At 42.1% G+C, this 19,371-nt stretch overlaps 1 protein-coding gene and 1 long non-coding RNA gene across 2 annotated transcripts in view; one reads left to right on the top strand and one right to left on the bottom strand.

Annotated features, from left to right (window-relative positions):
- LRMDA (leucine rich melanocyte differentiation associated) overlaps positions 1–19,371 on the top strand; it is a 733,109-nt gene that overhangs the window by 613,897 nt on the left and 99,841 nt on the right.
- LOC309371299 lies at positions 544–18,077 on the bottom strand. The gene is made up of 3 exons (XR_014169027.1): positions 17,795–18,077; positions 3,089–3,199; positions 544–620 (listed from the first exon to the last, which is right to left on the bottom strand). It is a non-coding gene; the product is annotated as an uncharacterized lncRNA (long non-coding RNA).

Genomic DNA, 19,371 nt, shown 5'->3' with positions numbered 1-19,371 from the left:
GAGTGATGGGAATAAAAAGAGGTTCCTTCGTGTCTGCTTCCATACTTCACAGCTTAATTTATGGCAAAAACACTACCAACCCACCACCTTATATACAATATCAGTCTGAAGCAGTGAGTGGATGCTTGTCTGCTTGCACCATGGCCTAGTTCTCATAGAGGTTGTTAAACCTGTGCCTGGGCTGTAGCACTTCAGGCTGCTCACATGACTGAGTGTTCTTCCATTTATAGAATACTCTCTGCATACAAATGGTAGGTTTCAGGAAGACGTGTTCTAGCTTAGCCTTCTCTCTGAGATGGTAGTTTTCTATGGGCATGGATTTGCACACCCCCCCCCCATAATGTGAGCCCCCACCTGTAGTCTGAAATGGCAAAAGTTTGCCCCTTCAGCAATTGTACGCATAAGAAACCAAACATAATTTATTGATTAAACAACAAGGGATTAACCATTTGCAACAACCACTGAAAACAGCATGACAAAATACAGTATAAGCCAATGATAAATCTAGTGCAAACTTTCAGCTTGGCAGTCACATGAGCCTCTATGAATTACTTCCTTAGCAAAATTAGGCCACTCCAAACATAACAAAGCATATAAGTATCTGAAAACAAGAATTTTACCTGGAGGCAGAAAAGGGCTAGTTAAAAACTAGGTGACTTATGAAATCCAGTCAATTCACACCTCCCTCTCTCTTCTTTTCCTGCTGAGTCACCTGGCCGTATATTGCATATCGTGTAGTAAGTATGCTTTGCTCAGAATGAATTGTTAGCTTGAACCCAGCTTTAACTGAGCTTCCTTTACTTGTACAACAATGGTGTAAGTCGTTTTCTGTGCCTGCATTTTTCTAGGAACCACACAGATGTTACTGAATGTTTAATACATTGCTGTTAGTTTTGATTCTGACCCTTGACTTAATATGGTTCAAAACATACATTTATCTGGGTCACTGAATTCATGTTGCTGTCACTTTCTAAGCTCAACAATTTCTCGTCTGTGCTTCAAAGGAATGTTGGATTCCTATCAGGATACTGTAGGCTGTTAAAACTTTGGCATAGAAATGTACCACTGCCTTGTGTATAATAATGATGGGAGCAGGAAGTCATGTGGAATGAGGGATGGGTGAACGAGCTCAGAATTGTACATAAACTCTCTCAGAGGCTTTGCTGAGAGCTTGGATGAAATGTTTCTTTAGGCACTCGGGAAAGAAAACCAGTTAATAGATTTGAAGTGGGAAAATGCTTTCAATTGGTGAAGTCATCTACCTTCCTGAATTTCAGCCATGAGTCTTGACATTTTGAGAAAAGGAAGAGACGATCCGCATTCGCTTGCCAAGCAAGTTAATGGACCTTTCCTGAGACTTACAATTAAGTGTGCAAGATTGTGCATACTGCCATAAAATGAACGCAATGCTAACAAAAGATTAGGATTAAGGTGTGAGAGCAATTTGATAAAGTAGTGGGAGATGGCAAGATTTACAGTTATATTTAGTGGTATACAGACGTGTTGCAGGACTAGGTACAGCAGCAGGAAAAAGCAGGAGTTGCAAATTATTATCAAAAATACAAAATGAGAACAAAAAATACAAGAGCAAACCAATACCCCACCTCCCACAACACATTTAAAAGGCCATAGATTGTTTAATCAGCCAAAGGCCTGGTTATAGAGAAACGTTTTTGCCTGGCGCCTAAAGATATGTAATGACAGTACCAGGCGAGCCACCCTGGGGTGGGCATTCTATAAACGGGAAGCTACCGCAGAAGAGGCCCATTCTCGTATTGCCACTCTCCATTATTGCAGTGGATTGTTATAGGATTGTTATAAGTTTGTGGGGAAGTGCAGGAACTTGACATGTTTTGCTTCTTATCTCACTCAACACAGAAGTGAGACTGGGAAAGCCCCTGAGTTTTTACAGGAATTTCCCCTCTGCTCATGACTCCAGTGTCTTATCTATTATATGGGAAAGAGGTGAACACATGTTACTATCTATGAAAGACACAGGAAGGCCAAGGTTCTTGAAGCGGTTTGCTAGAGTTAGTACCTTCTTCTAGGTCTTAATTCATACGACATGTTTAGATTAGAGACTGACTTGCAGGATTTCTTCCATGCTGCAGAAGTTTAGTGGGTAAGGTTTCAAGTTGAGGTGACATAAGTGAGTGCAGTTAGCAAACAAACAAACAAACAAACAAACAAACACCACCCTCTCCTCTTCTGGTGAAATATGTACCTTTTTGGTGACAGTTCCAGGCAGATTATGAAAGGATTTTCACATTCAGAATGAAAGCAAGAAGCATTTCACTCATTCCTATGTGCTCCTAAAATTGGTGCCACCATGTAGTCACATCTGAAAGGCTGCATGGTGTCATGATCAATATGCATGGTGTCATGATCAATATGATGCCATATTGATCCTGTGCTCTCTACTTTTCCTGGATCAAAATAGCCAGCAAGAACAACACTGTGTTTTGTTGTTGTTGTTGTTGTTGTTGTTGTTGTTGTTGTTGTTGTTGTTGTTGTTTTTAAATGGCACCAAGTGAAACAATGCAGAACATAATGGTTTCAGGTGTATTTTGGAAAACATTTTAGGCCTCTTGAAACCCTTTCTGACGGCCATAGAGGCTCAGGACGCTGTCACTGTTGTGTAGCCCTGCTGATGAAGAAGAGTGGGGGAAGTGTCTAGACCATGAGAAAGGCATATTAAATCAGAAAGCTGCCTCTAGCATGAGTTCATCACATGAGTTGCAAAGCTAAATAAACAGCATTGGCAAGGAAGGGAAAGGTTGGAAATCAATCTTTTGGTCAAGTCAAAAGATGCATTGGAACAAAAAGAGATGCCATGCCTTCCCACCTTAATCTTTTTGGTGTTTTCACTTTTGTTGGTTGAAAGTGGATTTTTGGAAGCCTCACACTGGATACAGGGCAAAACATGCTGTAAGGAATGTCACTTCAGATGGTAATTTTGCTATTAGTCCACACATGTATAAGAGCCCTTCTGGATCAAGCCAAAGGCCCATTTAGTCCATCATTCTGCTTCTCATGGTGGCATACCATTCAAAGCCCCAAAGCAGGAGATGAATTCAACAGCACTCACCCACTCTGATTCCCCCATGACTGGTCTGTCCTGAAGTGAGATGAGTCTCTCCAAGTTTGGGTGATTGCCAGTAAGGACCATAATTCATTCACTTTATGTAGTGAACCATTGCTAAAGTAAAGTAAAGGACCCCTGACAGTTAAGTCCAGTTGTGAACAACTTTGGGGTTTCAGTGCTCATCTTGCTTTACTGGCCGAGGGAGCCAACGTTTGTCCGCAGACAGTTTTTCTGGGTCATATAGCCACCATGACTAAGCATTTTCTGGCAAAACCAGAGCAGTGCATGGAAACACCATTTACTTTCCCGCCAGATCGGTACCTATTTATCTACTTGCACTTTGACATGCTTTCGAACCGCTAGGTTGGCAGGAGCTGGGACCAAGCAACGGGAGCGCACCCTGTCGCGGGGATTCGAACTGCCGATCTTCTGATCGGCAAGCCCTAGGCTCGGTGATTTAGACCACAGCGTTCTCAGTGTGTGTAGAGTGGGGGTGTGGATTGTTCCTTGCCCTTTCAGAATTTTTTGCTGCTGCTCTTGGTTCATATTGTTAATTCTTGGAGAGGCTCTGAAACAGGGGTGAGCAACTCTTAGTGAATAATCATATTTTAGAACCTTTGACCAGTTGTTCCAGGACTACAACTCCCATCATCCCTGGCTGTTACCCATGCTGGCTGGGGCTGATGGAAACTGGGGTACAACAACATCTGCAGGGTTGCTAAAATAAGATTACGAGATTTTTTTTTCAATGAATCCAGCGACACTTTTCAACTACAATGGATTCTGTATGGGGTCTGCTTTGTAAATTCAGGGACTGTCCCCGGGAAATGGGGACGCATGGTAACCTTATGCTAAAAATGTCTCTTGACTAATAGTGGGGTTGTTCAGTAACACTCAGTTTGAGAATATTTAGGCTAAGCTAGTCTTTCTTTCCAAGAACAGCCGTCATATAGGGGAGTCTTAAGTAACCACAGCATGCCTCTATACATGGAATTAAACTCTGGTGAGCAATCTGTACCTTTTACTGAAACAATAGCTGCAGTTAGTACACAAAAAAATTAATCATTAAGGCTGATGGGTGTTATATGAGTGTGTAGGGAGACTGTAGCAGGTGTGCACCTCAATAAATTTCAATTGACTGTAAATGTCTGTAGCCAAACAGCTTCATCATCTGGTTTTTCAAAGCTTGTAGACAGGCAATTTTTCATGATTTTACCATTTCAGCCAAATGAACCCTTTAAAATTAAATATACCCCATGATTCCAGATGTTTGTGTATTTGTTCCAATGATGCTATAAAATAACTGCATGATCAGGTTGGTGATTTTTGAAAAACAAAAAAGAGGAGGAGAAGTTGGGACTGAAATATTTTTAAAAGCATGGACATTCCCCGGAGTCTGTCTCTGGATGTTTGTTCTAAAGTTGACTCTCTCAGTGGACAGTGGTTCTATACTTAAGTGAAGGAGCATGGATGCACATAAATTTAATCTTTAATGGAAGATTGGGATTATTAATCCACAGGACCAGTTTCCTAGCCTCTTTATTTTTTATTCCTGATTGTCATTTGTGGGCAACTTTTATTCCTAGAATCCAGCTAACATCAAAAGCTGATTTCCACCTAGATTCAGATTCCATTTCTACACCCACCCAAAGGCTCTGTGTGCGCGTGTACATGTGTGTGAATTAAATAACAAGATTATACAAAATCACACAAAAAATTCACACCTGACTGGCATAATTCCTAGAATCTGAATATCCATCCTCAAAGGTCAAAGACAGCTGTTACAATAAATATTGCTCGTGATTTCTTGACAGCAACTTCTAATGGTGTGTTGTTTTTTGTTTGTGTGTGGACATGCATGCATGCATGCATGTGTGCACACAGGAATTACATTTGTACCCAGGAATGAAGGGGGAAAGCTCATTTTTAGAACATAAAGCTTCTACTGCAGAAAATTCTAACTTAGGTCAAGTTCAATACCAATCTTCTCCCAGAGGGGTCTACACAACTGATTAAGGAACCTTAACTATTGTTTGGTGTGATGTTTAAATTGACAAACAGCTGGAAATTATGGTTTTAAGTAAAACTATTGTTTTATGTGCTTTTGCAAACCATGATTTGCACTATGCTTTGGTGTCCCGTGTGTATGGTCAAGCCATGATTACAGCTAAGATTCTGCCTCAAGATATTCTGTAAGATTCTGTACCATAGAGATAGGAATGAATGTATCAAATGGTGTATTGAGATAAAATGAAGAGAGACTATTGTATACTTGGAAGCGTCAATCATCTTTGCATTATAAATTGTGATTAGCACAAACCATGGTTGGGCGTGATTTCTGAATTGAACACAATGAACTTGGCAGAGATACAGGTGTGACATTAACATATGAGAGTGCTGGAGGTGAAATAGTTAAACAGGTTACCCAATCAGAACCTAGGGGGTGGAGTCAGAGTATAAAACCAGCTCTGGGAGGGGCAAAGGGGAGTTTGTTGGGAGTTGGGTGGTTGGTTGGAGTGGGAGTGAATTGGGATAGAGTCTGTGGGTAAGTTGAGTTAGTGTAGTGAAATAAGCTGAGTCAGGAACAGTTAGAGACTAGGAAGACAAGTAAATATCTGAGAGGTGGTTTAGTGAGTGAGTGCAGGTAGCAGAAGTTATAGGTCTGGATAGGCACCCCATGATTGTAATTGAGTGACATTTATTACATAGTACCTTCTTAGGCTGGATCTAGACACATCAAAGAAGTGTTTCAGTTAAATGCGTTGTAAATTTAAACAGGGAAATCCAGTAGGCAAAAACAGGACTCTACAGTGCCATCTGGTGGCACAATGTTATATCGCATCTACAAGGCATATAAATCACTTTTTCTTTACCAATCTACCTGAGTCCTTAGAATGCCTATCTTTATGTAGTCAAGAGAGCACTGTCCACTAACAAGAGATACAGGCAACCCGCCCATTTAGGTGGGTTCAGTATGTACGTGACCGGATATACACATCATGCTGAGCCAGGAAGTGACCCAAAAACATCACAAAAAAGGGCAGGGTGGCATGGAATGGCGAAGCCCTAGGGACTGAGCATGCTCAGTGTGCATGGAATGGCGAGAGGCTGTTTGGGAGTGGACTGGAATGGAGTGGCTGGAGGGGTATTCTATGCTGTACATTTTGTTACAGGTAGAGGTAGAGGAATTTTTTATTTAGCCTACGTTTTAAAACAAACCTACCTAATTGGTTGGTCCTAGACTTGTATATGTGGCAGAAGTGCAGACTACGCACTTCTCCAAATTTTACGGTGCAGTTTCGGTAAAAAAAGAAAATGGCACCAAAGGTGTACATTGTAGAAAAATGCACATTTTATAGGGGATAGCATTTTTAAAATGAGTATTTTGAATGAGGAATGTATGTGAAATGTGTACAAATTAAATACATTTTCTGTGCATTTTTTTAATCCACAAAAAATGGGTTAGAATGAATATATGACTGAGCGCATGTAAAACTAGATGTGGACTAGAGAAAAGCTAATCCATTCACCTCTAGTTGCAGGTCCCACTTTAAATGTAGATTAAATACACTGCATTACAATACTAGTCTGGGCAGCTTGGCAACCCTATTCCTGAGTCTGTGGCCATTTCTTCCAAAAAGGCAAAAGAGGTTATTCATTTCATGGTGTGTGTGTGTGTGTGTGTGTGTGTGTTTCTGTTTCTGTCTTTGGAGAGGGATAGGTATCTCTGATTCTCCTCTAATAGAGAAGAAGAAGAGTTTTGGATTTGATATCCCGGCTAACATTCTCCTTTCCCTTCCTCCCCCACAACAAGCACTCTGTGGCGTGAGTGGGGCTGAGAGACTTCAAAGAAGTATGACTGGCCCAAGGTCACCCAGCAGCTGCATGTGGAGGAGCGGAGACACCAACCCGGTTCCCTAGATTACGAGACTACCGCTCTTAACCACTACACCATACTAGAAAGTGAGTGGTTGTGGAGTCTTGCTTACATGTTATGCGATATAAATTGTTGTATTCATGATCTAATGATGCATTTGCTTATCAAAGTTTCCTCCAAAGCATCTTTCATCTTTTTCTTTTCCCCCATCCTGTGCATTTTGCTGTGTTAGACAGCAGGATTGATTGTGGCCAGTGGCCCTGACAATTCTCCCTTGGTTTCAGTGGCGTAGCGTGGGGGGTGCAGGGGGGCCAGCCGCACCAGGCGCAACATCTGGGGGTTGGGGGCACAAATCCACGGGTTAGGGGGCGCAAATTACTTGCCTTGCCCCGGGTGCTGACAACCCACGCTACGCCACTGCTTGGTTTCATGCTTTCTGTAGTAGGTAGGAGTGCTCAAATTGTCTGTTCTGAAAGAAACACACACACAAAAAAAAAAAAAGCCAAGAAAGAGACCCTTATTTTCTGCTGGAGAATGATAGTTTACTTCCACAAACTGCAGAAGTAGCGGGTGGGGTGGGGGGACTTGATCCCTTCTTGTTACTCTCAAGAAATGTCATCTTATGAAGTTTGAGAGCTGCAGATAGTATTGATTTTGTGTGAAAATAAGCCTCTATTGACGTTGTAATGAAGCACAGTTTTCTTGCACAACTGGTGATATTGGTATCTTTTAGAGTGTTTTTAAACTCAGGGGTGGTTCTTAAGTATCTGCCAGGTTTGAGGAATCGCTTGAGACCCTCATTCTCTGCACCCCCACCCCTAGCCCATGGCAGGAGAAACCTGAAAGAAAGGATGGAAAATAACTCATTGACTCTGCACTTTGCTGCCTGCTGAGAGCAAAATGCAATGCAGTGCAATTTTAGTACTTACGTGCCACTAGGGAAAACAGACACTTTCCGTCACATTAGTGAGCACTAGGGGGAAGAATCCGTATATTAGTTGTTTAAGCTCTCTGTTTTGAAACTCAAGAATGCTAGAGTTACTTCTCGAGTTAAAGAGATTTTGTAGTTTTTATCCACCTTGTATAATTAGCAGGATAAACCAAGAAAACTGAACAAGATCCAGCTACTATGAAAACTGTTCCCTTCTGAGGTTCATGCAATGATGGGGATGAACAAGAAGAGATTTATTTCATTGCTTTGTAGTTGATGCAGAAGCAGGGCACTTTGAGGTGGAAGTGAAGCTGAGACAGAAGTATGCATACATTTTGCACTCTCTCAAGAATTTTGACATTTAATGCTATCAATGTTGAAAGTCCAAAATCCAATACGATTTTTGAGAGGTAGTCTGTGTTTGATGAAGAGTGATCCAAATGTTTTAGTGTTAACCTTTCAAATCTTGTACATAAAGCTTAACTTGAACTTTCAAACAGAAAACTCAAAAAAAAAAATCTCAAATTCCTCAACTTGCATTTTTTTTTGCATGCAAATTTGGAAGTTAAATTAAATATTTAGCTTTACCTGAATTAAGGATGGGACATGAGTGGCGCTGTGGTTTAAACCACTGTGCCACTTGGACTTGCTGATCGGAAGGTCGGTGGTTCGAGGCCCCGCGACGGGGTGAGCTCCCATTGTTCGGTCTCAGCTCCTGCCAACCTAGCAGTTAGAAAGCATGCAGTGCAAGCAGATAAATAGGTACCGCTCCGGCAGGAAGGTAAATGGTGTTTCTGAGTGCTGCTCTGGCTTTGCCAGAAGTGGCTTAGTCATGGTGGCCACATGACCCAGAAAAACTGTCTGCAGACAAATGTCGGCTCCCTTGGCCAGTAAAGCGAGATGAGCGCCGCAACCCCATAGTCGTTCGCGACTGGACTTAACTGTCAGGAGTCCCTTTACCTTTAAATAGAAATATTTATAAGTGCTAGAGGATTGGATGGAGCAACAATAGGAATTTGCATTAAGAGTTTTAAAAAAGAAGAGAGAGAAATATGGCACCCATCTGATCATCAGGTTCAGTCAAGGGCAATTTAGTGCAGCCTAATGACTGACGTAAGAAATAGGATCTGCCAAGGATAAGAAATATAATGTGGGAAACTTCAATGAAGCCAAATGGAGATCATTATACATACTCTCCAAAACCTGCATAATGCTCAGTTCCAGAGCCGAGAATTTCATTTAGGGAAAAAACAATATCTGGGTTTTTGTTTAGTGTCCACTTCACAATGCCTTTTGTTTTTAAACCACAGCATTAATGAAAGAAACACCGTTTTCTCTGATACATTTATTACATAAAAGAAACAGGTACATAGCTGTATTGTCCACCCAGCCCAAAGGTACAGAAAAGCTTCCATCTGTTTTGTTTAAGGAGCGGCGAGAATGTGGAAGGGGACCTACCTTTGTTTGTTTGTTTAAAACATTTACACCCCATTTAGGATATCTGCAGTTGTGCGTGGTACATCAAAAAATCCCATGCTCCATCAGTTCCATGATGGTACTTGCTCAGTCTTAAAAGAAAACTTAAGTCGTTCTAAACATTCAGAGCACAACATTTAGAATGCACATACATCTTTATGTAGAAGTGTTGTTCCACACCCTTGTCCTTAAGGTTCTCTTCTAGATGGAATGCAAGTAAGTCCATGACAGCTGTTAAGTTCACTAGTAAGAGACAAAGTCCTTTGTATCTATTTCAAGGTTCCCCTTTTCTAGAGGCTTCATGCCACAACATTTCCTTGGTAGTTTGTGTGTGTCCTGGTAACCCTGGATGTGGAGCAACCCATTAAGCAGCTTGGTAGTAGCCTATAATCCCACCCCCATGAAAATTGTGAATCCACACAGCGAATGTGAAGGTGAATGAAACAGTTCTGAATTGTTCTTTGAATTTTAGGCTAACTCAAGTATGTGAAAAAGGGAAACAAATAGCTTGTTTTTAACAGTTCCAGATGAAAAATGAGAGAGGGAAATGATTTTATTTCAAAGAAAAGTACTTCTGTACTACTGCACATATTTAACCTGTAGAATTCATAGCTGTGATATTATACAAATCCACAGAGAATTGTTCCACCAGGAGCTAATGTATCTAATATCTACCCCAAAATCCTGTAATACAAAAACAAGTAACAATAACTTAACAATTCATGAGTCTGTCATAGGCTTATTTCATACATTATCCTAGCAGTGTAATTCCTACCTGGGATTGACAGCAGCCCACTGGTTGGTTGTATGAAGCAGCACTTTTATATTTAAAAAAAAGCCCAAAATAAACCTGTGAGCAGCAGCCTCTATCTCTCCCCCCCCCCCCGCTTTGTTCAGCTCAATCAGTTTTGGGGCCCTAGTTCACACTGTATGGAGACATGTCTGTGCCAATTTCCAAGTTACCCCATTTTGTAATGAGTTACGGGGCGGTTTGTGAACAGCATTAAAATTTCAGTTTTTAAAGAGGACTCTTACAAAGAAAGTTAATCTGCAGTTAATTCAGAGTTGGAAAAAGTTCAGAAAAGACAACCAAAATAGTCATGGAATTGGATCAACTCCCCTGTGAAGCGAGGTTGTTTAGAGAAAAGGCGAGGAAGGGTAGAGGGTGCATGATAATGTTGTATAAAATTGTGCATGATGCGGACTTTGTCAGACTGTAACATGGGTTCATCCAATGAAACTGAATGTTGGAAGATTCAGGACAGGAAGTACTATGGAGTGATGTAGTGATGGCCACAAGCTTGGAGGCTTTAAAGGGGGATTGGGCAAATTCACAGAGGACAAGGCTATCAATGGCTATTAGCCACCATGTATATGCTTTGCCTCTACTTTTGGAGCAGTCTGCCTCTGAATACCAGTTGTTATGCATCACAAGTGGGGAGAGTACTCTTGTACTCAAAAGCTGTTTGTGGGCTTCCTGTGGGCTTGTTTGGCCAATCGGATAACAGATCCAACAGGGCTTTAATGTTCCATGTGCACCTTGGGTGTCTGAAAATCCAGGTGTTCAAGCTTAGTGCCTTATTTGAGTCCTGCTTCTCCCTTGTACACCCATGCAGCTCATCACAGTAAATTGGACATTAGAGCTAGTTGCTCTCCAAGTTGTTATCCCCACCAAATGACAAGATGCATTTAAAAAGAAACAACAACAACACCTACAGCTAGATGCTGTTTGCACAGTGGACCAGGAATGGGAAATGTTGTGGACCCATCCCCAAGGTTGCCTCCATGTGGCCATCCCCATAGGAGTGATTGCAGAAATCATTCGTAATGCAGGAACACGGGCAATTGTGTGAATTTGCTGTCTGGAAATAAATGGGATATTTGTGGGAACAAAGTGGAGATAGGTGTTGAGGAATCACAGAGAGGTAAAAGGGAGGGACTTTAGTGAATGGCAGCAGGAGTTGGATGAGGCTCTTGGAAGTGTAGAATGTTGTTATGCTGATGGTTTCGGAAAGGTTATCTATAGAAGATCAGTGAAATAAAATATTCATTCATTCATTCATTCACAAATGTATGTTTTGCTTCCCATTCCTCAGTCTCAAAGTGGCTTACAACATATGCATAAAAGGACAAGAAGTATCATGAAACATCATCACAACAATACGGCACAAACTTTAAAACTCAAGCAAAAGTGACTTAGAACTCGGCTTCTTGCATCCCAAGGCTTGAGCTAGGCTAATGAAACTCCCTTGTTGAGGAGTCAATATTAGATATTGTTAGACTCTTTTCTCCAGCTTTGCAACACTGGCTTTCTATCAGACTCATTCCAAAATACAATGACCGTATGAGAGATAATGTGGAATCAGTGCAAGTGTGAAATCAGTGCAAGTTTCACTCTTCCTTTCCCTCCATTTTTGCTTAAGCTCAGATTGTCCATATTAAACTTTTGCAGAGTTCTTTAAAAAAACAATTAAGCTTTGCACGATTGTTTATGATGTTCTGTCATTTCTTTTTTCAAGCTTGTTATAGCTCAAAAGTGCTGCAACATAATGGCTGTTTATCAGAATATTCATAGATATTTCCTGTGACAGGAGATATAGGCATGTGTGTCAAACTGTTTCCATGGAGGAGAAAAAGATGCATGTGCTTAGATTTTGCTCAAAATTATGACATTCAGTTGTAAACTTGACAGAACTAGTTCAGCACATAATCCATAATAAAATATGAATTGTGGTATTTAAACATGCCAGTTTGTAGGCAAAGATGCTTTTTAAAAGATATTACAAAGTAGTTAAAAGACCCGTGAAACTTCACAGGTGGGTGAGCTGTATCTCCTTCCCCATCCCTTTGCATGAAGGGGCAATGTTCTGTGGGAAAGTGTACAAATATATCGCGTTGTTGTTGTTTTCAGTTTTGCGGGAAGGGTGCCTCCAAACAAGCTGCCTTTTAGAATGATAGCAGGAAGCAGTGACCTTGCTCTGATTTAGCATTGTGATATCAGTGTTAAGTTGTGGGTGAACATATCAGACAACACAGCGATTCTTCAAACAGCTCTTGTTTATTCACAGGCCAGAACAGAACTGAACTGAAGGGTTCAGCCAGCCTGCTTATATAGAGCTCCACTACAACGCAACAGTAACCACTTTCTGTAACTATCCAATCACTGAACGTCACTTTCAATCCCTTATTTGCATATGTGGACCTGAGTGAAAACTATCTACAGTATCCCCCTGCTGGCCCAGGGTGAGAACCTCAGTACATAACAATCACCACATAGCCACTTTTGATGGCTTAATCTTAATCTTGGCTCTTCATGCAGCGGATAGTTAAACTATGGAATTCCACAGGAAGTGGTGATGACCATCAACTTGGACAGGTTTAAAATGGGATTAGACAAATTCATGGAGAGTAAGGCTATCAATGGCCATGTACTACCTCAATTATTGCAGTGTTCTGCCACTGAATACCAGCAGCTGAGGGGCAATCTGCAGGAGAAAGCTATTTTGCTCATGTCCTGATTGTAGGCTTCCCATAGACATCTGGGTGGTCAGTGTGAGAACAGAATACTAAACTGGGTAGGCCTTTGGTCTGATCCAGCAGGGTGCAAAAGTATGTTCTTTATGTAATGACAGCCCACTACTTACTTTAGGGCTGCCATACATCTGGATTTTCCCAGACATTACAGTGGTACCTCTGAGAATAATTAGGCTTAATTGATTTACGGCCCCAATTAAGCGCAACTCCTTCTATGGCTGTCCGGCACTCTTCCGTCGCGACCTCTGCTCAGGTCCTCCTCCGGCAGCCGCAAGTTTGCAGAGTAACACAGCGGAACAACTGTTGCTTCAAAACCATCCAAACACACGAAGCGTTAGTGTGCTTATTTCTTTATCAGCCTTTATTGCAGCAGAATATTTACAGCTCAGCATTTCTCAGATTCTCCTGGGCTGCTAGCAGCCATGTCTCTCTCTCACAGATACACAGAGAGAAGTGAAAGTACAGGAAAAAACTCCTCCTCCTTAGCTTCTAAAAGCTTCTGTCTCCTCCCGGCTTACGTCTGACGTCGGAATGTGACGCACACTCAGAACCCTTAACCGTTTAAGTTCTGAACACTCACACCCCCCCTTGCGTTGGATTCCGACTGCACCTGTGGAACATCCTCAGCAAAACTCTGTGAGATCAATTCCTTCCCCAATGCTTTGTGCCCTCCCTTGGCAAACCTGTTTGGCATTTGTGGAATCACCTCACAACTCTCAGAATCGCACTGTGCGAAACTTACCCACGCACCTGTGGCCTGGTACCTCTCTGGTGGGATACCTTTAGTTGTGCGACTGCTTCGCCTAGGCACAAACTCAGGTGTTTCCTCTGACTCACTTTGATTAGCAGGTGTGTCCTCTGCATCATGGGATTCTCCTTCTGACTTAAAGCGTCTTCGAATCCTCTCCATTACACTCACAGGAGAACTAGGCTCACTTTTGGGCACTCTCTTAACAACTTGTGGAGATGCCACATCCTGCTCCTGACCCTGGTCAGTGACCTGGTCGTCATCAGCAGCCTCAGCCCCTTCTTCCGCCTCATCAGAACTGTCTTCTGGATCAGAGAGACATTCTGAGAGAACATCATGCCTGACAGGAGACTTTGTCTTTACATCCTCCTCACAGAACGCAGCGTGTTTACTGATCAGCACCTTACTCTGATCACCTGAAGGGTAAGCAAACCGCCATGCACGGGCTTCTGGCTCATACCCACAGAAGATCATTTTCTGGAACTTGGCTCCATCTGGCCCTCGCAAAGCCTCAGGCACAGGGATAGCCGCAGGAGACCCAAACCTGCGCAGAAAGTGAACCTGGGGTTTGCGGCCATTCAACAGAGAAAACGGAGTGTCACCTACCAGCGAATTGTAGGTCCTATTCCAGGTGAAGCATGCAGCTCTAGCCGCCTCCAGCCAAAACTTTGGAGGTAACCCAGACTCTGTAAGCATCACCTGTGCTGCCTGAACCAGAGCTCCACTCCTCAGCTCTGCCACCCCCCTCTGATTGGGTGAAGTAACTGTGTGACGTATCCCTTTCTCGTGAAAGAACTTCTGCAAAGCAGAACCAGTGTACTTAGCATTTCTGTCACTGATGATCGCTTGCACTCTGGTGGAGAACCTTAGTTCCACCCCCTCAATCCAGCTCCTGATCAGTTGTGCTGCATCCTCTTGGATCTGAGACCATGACTCCAGGAATTCTGCGAAAAATCATCCAGAAAAGTCAGCAGATACCTGGCCCCCCCTAGACTCTGTTCCCTGACAGGATTGGACAGATCTAGGTGTACCAGCTCAAAAGGTTTGGTGGCAACCCGTTCCACCTTTGGGTAACTGCACCCTCTCACCTTTGCCTGCTTGCAAGTGTCACAATTAATGGCACTTCCACAATTTTTAATCTTACAACCTGCAGCGACCTCAGGTAACACCTGCAAATCCTCTAAAGGATTGTGAATCGTTCTCTGATGCCATGCGCATGCACATGTGGCATGAGCGGGAACCGTAGTACGCTGGGTTAAGTACTTAATTCGTTCCGGAGGTCCGTTCTTAACCTGAAACTGTTGTTAACCTGAAGCACCACTTTAGCTAATGGGGCCTCCAGCTGCCACCGCGCCACTGCTGCGCGATTTCTGTTCTCATCCTGAAGCAAAGTTCTTAACCCGAGGTACTATTTCTGGGTTAGCTGAGTCTGCAACCTGAAGCATCTGTAACCTGAAGTGTCTGTAACCCGAGGTACCATTGTACTGGACTTTCAAATGTGGAATTGACATCCGGGGGGAATTTCTGAAAGGTTACCACTTTGTCCTGGATCTTAGGCAAGTCAATCGAAAAATTGTGGTGTTTTGGTGTTTTTGTACAAAAAGCTCAACAACTTTCGGGGTGTCCTGGTTTTTACTTTTTGAAATATGGCAACCCTAACTTACTTAGAAGAAAGCGAATAATGCACAGGAAACTATTAGGGTGATGTCTAAACCTGTTTATTGCCTCAGCTTATGCCAACAAATAAGAGTCAAGATGGCTCACGAGTTTGCATAGCCCCATCTTGAATTCTGTTTTTTTAGTCAATCAGGAGTTTGACAAAATAGATTGAGGCTATTTTGCAGTTTGCATTTACTCTAGAGCTGAATTAGGACCTTAGTGAGCCCCAATTTGTGGTAGGGGGGTAGGAAATCCAGTATGGTCTCTTCATTTCATTCTAAGCATTTGGATATGTGGCACTGCATTTTTGACTAATTAGGTATTAAGGATGATTTTGAAATTAAATAAGAAAGCACTGTGGAGTTTGCAGAGCAGAGAAACTGCAGCTAGGAATGTACCTATAATTTAGGGTAAAGAGCAATAATGAGAGCCCATAAAAATAAATAGCCATGATGTTAAATAGACTGCATATCATTTGCACCTCAAGACTTTGCTTGGATTTTGTGCCAGTTAAGAAATGTGGTAATAAGCATATGCAGGTTTTGCCAAGAGAATTTCTTAAACATAAACTTTCATTTGTTTTGAAGGGGTTTAGGGTTCCAGAAAATATTCACAAAGGGAATAAGGGGCAGGCATCATTAAAGAGTCTGCTTCCCAGTTTGAGGCAATTCTCCACACACTGATCAGTTATGGGTTGGAGATACTTTAGAGCTGAGGTAGCTGTGGTCATCTTGTAATCTCTGCTGAGTGTAATATACAAGCATATTTTTTTCTTAATCACATGTAGGCAAAACAATGTAACTGCTGCTTTTCTGAGTACTTTTTTGCCACATGGGTAAGAGCCATTTGTTCCATGTCTCCACATGTGTGCTTCTCATTCCCAGAGGCTGTGGCTTAAAGCATCTACTGCATCCCATGATGCACATGGGCTCCCTCTGTGCAGCCCCTGACGATCCTGTACATTTATGCTCCCATGCACCACTACTGCAAGGAGAAAGAGAAGAGCTGGCAGGCAGGTGCACATGCTACCCAAACTACAGTGTGTGATGGATTGAGCAGCCCTTGGGACAACATGCTCTTTGTTGGGCTGCACATGCATCTAATGCCTCTGTTCTTTATGCTCCTGGCTCTTCTGTTTCTCCAAAACAAATCCATTGGACATTAGTAGTATAGAGGGCACTATTTGATCCATATATTAGTAGTCGTAACACAGAGGAAGGTGGCCTCCAAGTCACATGCAGGTTTTAGAGGAGGATTCTTTTCGCACAACTAGGTAAGCACTTCTGAATGTCCAGCAAACATCTTTAACAAAAGCATTTCGGCCTTTGGAGGATTTAAGAAAACATATATTGTTTGGGTTTGTTTGTTTTTTGTATGGAATTCATTTACTGGATATTAGAGCCATGTCAGGGCTGTGGGGAATTATTCATGAGTCTAGATGCACCTAAGCTATGTACACACTCCTGTTTACTCTGTATCCAGTGCACTTTACCACTGGTTTGGGAAGTAGTATACACACGTTAGCTATAGTCCATATCTATCCTGTTGTTCCTTATGAAATACTGTGTTTTTCCAGCCACCTTAGATCTGAACTGAGAAAAAGCATAACGTGGCTACATTTTAAGCTGTTCACAGCCCTGTTCTCCAGCCCCAGGGTCCATGAGATCAGTTGCTGAAACTTGAGCTATGGATGGAAGTAGCAGGCAGATGATACTGCTTGGTTGACTAGGCAAGGACTGAAATAAAAGGTCTTCGTTTTCATCTTGCCTACCAATCACAGTTGTACACCCCTCTTACGGTCTTCTGTGTTATTTGTGGCCTTCTGAAGTCCCGAGACACCCTGAAGAGAGCAGGGCCCCTGAATTCACTTCTTAAATCTTAACCTTAGGTTCTGGGGATTCCCAGTTTAAAATATTGAATTTTCTCACACAGGCAAGGAAAGCATAAGTTTTGTTTTGTTTGTAATTTACTGCTCCAAGCCCAAGAGAGTGGACAAGTCATGATACATTTTGTTTATCTAAAGCTGTTTAAATATCCTCAAATTGCATTTAGAATGCTACAAATTCTAATAATGTGTTTTAAGTTTGGTGAAAAGAGGAATTGCCAACAACATTCCCCTTCTCAAACAAAAGGGAAATTTATCCCCCTCCACTGAGGCATAAAAGTAGTCTACTCATAGTCATTTATCTGCAAAGTCAGTGCTCGTGGTGGTAATTCATCAAACATTTTTGTGGAGTGAATCTGGCGGCGTTCCTTGGCATTGGTCTTTGAAATTCTAAGCATTCTTACATCCTTAGGGAATACTGTGACTTTCACTTCTTATTGCACATCTGGAAGGAATGTTGTTCCTGCTTTGTTTTATGGTAGAGGGATTCCCTCCTCCCCAAGACAGTTATTTCACCTCTTTGAACCATCCATTAAAGTTGAACTATGGGTTCTTTGTGCCTACAATCAATGTACAGGATAGAGTTCTATGATACTTACCTCTGTGCAAATTCACTGTTGGGGACAGCTGGGGAAGCAGCACCGTGGAGTGTGGGTTCCAACACTTGGCCCCTGATAATGGCTTGAGCTAGTAAAACTGGAGTGTAGCAATTAGAAGATAGTGCTCTGTTGAGCAGAAGGCCAGGCTTCTATTCTTCACCCCAGGACTGGCCAATCTGGAGGCTACACGTTGCTGAGAAGCTTTCATAACGACAGATTTTGTCTTCCAAAGGCTTGTCTCCATCTTTCATGTTATGTTCCATCTCTGTTCACTTCTTCCTATTGCTGAGTGGAGTTTTCCTTCCCTGAAGTACCTGTGTGACATCACGGCTTGGCTCATAAGAGAAGTGTATCATCCATGATTCTGATTGTTAAAGATTCTAGAACCTCTAATAAAAGGCTTCATTGGGCGATCCGTGAGGGACTGAGCATATACTGCAGAACCAGGCGCAGACAAGAAGAAAAATGTTCAACAACATCCCTTTTGCATGTGCCCAAAGAAGGCTTGGGGGGGGGGGGAGAGAGAGAGAGAGAGAGAGAGAGAGAGAGAGAGAGAGAGAGAGAGAGAGAGAGAGAGAGAGAGAGAGAATGTGTTCCTAACAACCAATTATGATGCACTGCACTTATAAGCCAAGGCAGTATGTCACACAGCTGCTATAGGGAAAGACACTCCATTCTGCCAGCAGCTAGTCCAGGACTAGATGTGGCACAGAACTGAGCAGAGCTGAAGCATGACACAAAAGATGGAAGCGAGATTCAGAAGACTCACAAATGTACCATTCTGGAATATATTTCAGTCAGCAAAGTAGGATCCAACGATTGGTTTTTGTTGTGGTAAAGTCATCATGAGGTATCATGATGGTAACAGTTAGAATTTAATGCTAAGTTTTGGACTTGGATCAGGGAGAGCTAGATTCAAACCCAATTAAGCCATGCAGCTAACTATATGATCTTGGTGGGTGAAAGACATCATCTACCTCAAAGGGTTGATGGGAAAGCACATGTAGGTCATCCTGGAGGGAAAACAATGGGATTTTGTAGGGAAAAAATGGAAGTTAGTGCTTAGAAGATTCTGAGGGTTTTTATTAAATAATAATAAAAATATGACTAATGAATTTTCATTGGCAATGGTAGCTTAGCAATTTAAATTTATACAATTGGATATTGAAATTTACCCCAAATGTGCATTCGGACACACAACAATTTGGCAGTGTAGTTCTGCATCATTTATGAGTAACTGAAAGACTTTCCCATAACATCCCAACAGTATGTAACTTATGGAAACTGGCCACTACCACCATATGACTAAATAATTTAAGATGTGCTTACATCCAGCAGGATTTAAAATTAAGTATGTCGTTTGATGAATAGGGGTGCATTTTTCAAAGCCCTTTGTATGCCGAAACAGGAACCTATAAGAAGAATAAGAGTTAATGCTCTTTGGAAGTTTTATGTAACTAAAATCCAGCAAAAATTGAATTTGGAGCAAGATCTCAAAGACAAATGGTGTAGGGCAAAATGCCAAGAACAGATGCATTAATAATCCCCATAAAGCAATGGTAGCCAACTAATTTGAG

Source organism: Podarcis melisellensis (genome assembly GCF_964234715.1).
Source record: "Podarcis melisellensis genome assembly, chromosome: 5".
Lineage (NCBI taxonomy): Eukaryota > Metazoa > Chordata > Lepidosauria > Squamata > Lacertidae > Podarcis > Podarcis melisellensis.
Note: the sequence above shows the minus strand (reverse complement) of the source record. Positions and strands in the feature narration are given on the sequence as shown.